The sequence below is a fragment of the Ceratina calcarata genome, unplaced genomic scaffold, assembly GCF_001652005.2.
Source record: "Ceratina calcarata isolate Rehan_Ccalc_2016 unplaced genomic scaffold, ASM165200v1 scaffold167.2, whole genome shotgun sequence".
NCBI lineage: Eukaryota > Metazoa > Arthropoda > Insecta > Hymenoptera > Apidae > Ceratina > Ceratina calcarata.
This window is the reverse complement of record NW_017138027.1, coordinates 90185-91766: the sequence shown is the minus strand read 5'-3', so window position 1 is coordinate 91766 and position 1582 is coordinate 90185. Positions and strand designations below refer to the sequence as shown.

The 1582-nt window shown below is 43.9% G+C and overlaps 1 long non-coding RNA gene across 1 annotated transcript in view; it reads right to left on the bottom strand.

Annotated features, from left to right (window-relative positions):
* Positions 1 to 949: 949 nt before the first annotated feature.
* Positions 950 to 1582, bottom strand: part of LOC113463829 (uncharacterized) — a 2865-nt gene continuing 2232 nt past the window's right edge. Inside the window, exon 2 of the long non-coding RNA XR_003388657.1 lies at positions 950 to 1263. This is a non-coding gene — a long non-coding RNA (uncharacterized LOC113463829). The remainder of the gene's footprint in view (positions 1264 to 1582) is intronic.

Here is a 1582-nt window from a genome sequence, read left to right as displayed (position 1 = left end):
TTTTTTTTTTTTGTTCTTTTGTTTTGATTATACGTTTCGTTAAACTTGCTACGGTGTTCGCGTCTGTCAGTGTTTGTTTCTTTCACGCGGGTGGCTCGATCGTTCAGTGGTTGGTGGAGTTCCTCCTTAGGTCCGTCGGGTCGGATACGCTTTTCTCGGGCAATAGGAATCTTTCGGTTCACGTGTATGTGTGTACATATAATACTTGTGTGCCTGTCCTTTCTTTACATTCGACTATTTCTTTCTAGCTTTCGTCCGTTAGTGTAGATCGGTAAAAGCTTCACAGATCGGTTTCCCCGAGGATTTCTGCTTCTAAAACAGAACACGAAAATGCTCGGGTAAGATTGCGGTAGATGGTGTCAAATCGATGAATCGGATCGAGGCGCACGAAGCATTTTTGGAGCATTAAGATATTGAAATGGCAGGTTCCTGACGTAATTTTAAACAACATTCTCCTTAGCGAAAAAATTATCCGACGCGTGGTTGAGGAGTTATTAACAAAAAGAGAGAGAGAGAGAGAGTAGACTACTGGCGAGGTTACGATTCGGACGACGGTTAATCTAAAAAACGTTTGATATGAGCAAATGTCAAAACTCGTTGACCTTTCCAATTTCAATGTCCCGCAGGCCTGTAAAATTGGCTTAAAAAAAAAGTAGAGCCGTGACTCTCGTTCCCTAATTCGAACAGTCCGTTCCGGGTCGCATCCCCGTTGTTTCTCGTTCTATCCTCGTTCCTTTCTTTCCGCCCTTCCTCCTCTCTTTTCCTCTGCTTTAATGAAATTCCAACGACACCGCGAGTTACCCGATAGTAATTGATTGGCTAGTGTTCCGTCGGCCACTACGCTGCGGCTAGATTGTCGATCGAGATTATTGTACGCCCGAGGACGGAGCAGAGAAAAACTGGAAAGGTCGAGGGATCGTTGTTCCTTTAGCTCGTTTTCTTTTCTTTCTTTTTTTTTTTTTTGTTCTTTTGTTTTGATTATACGTTTCGTTAAACTTGCTACGGTGTTCGCGTCTGTCAGTGTTTGTTTCTTTCACGCGGGTGGCTCGATCGTTCAGTGGTTGGTGGAGTTCCTCCTTAGGTCCGTCGGGTCGGATACGCTTTTCTCGGGCAATAGGAATCTTTCGGTTCACGTGTATGTGTGTACATATAATACTTGTGTGCCTGTCCTTTCTTTACATTCGACTATTTCTTTCTAGCTTTCGTCCGTTAGTGTAGATCGGTAAAAGCTTCACAGATCGGTTTCCCCGAGGATTTCTGCTTCTAAAACAGAACACGAAAATGCTCGGGTAAGATTGCGGTAGATGGTGTCAAATCGATGAATCGGATCGAGGCGCACGAAGCATTTTTGGAGCATTAAGATATTGAAATGGCAGGTTCCTGACGTAATTTTAAACAACATTCTCCTTAGCGAAAAAATTATCCGACGCGTGGTTGAGGAGTTATTAACAAAAAAAACCCGACCAATCAGAGCGCTCGGTTGGCGCGAGCATCGAATCGGAAGCGTCGACTCGGATACGGGCGCCCAGCCTATCAACAATTTATCATTTCCCCATCGATTCCATTTGAATAACAATTAAAT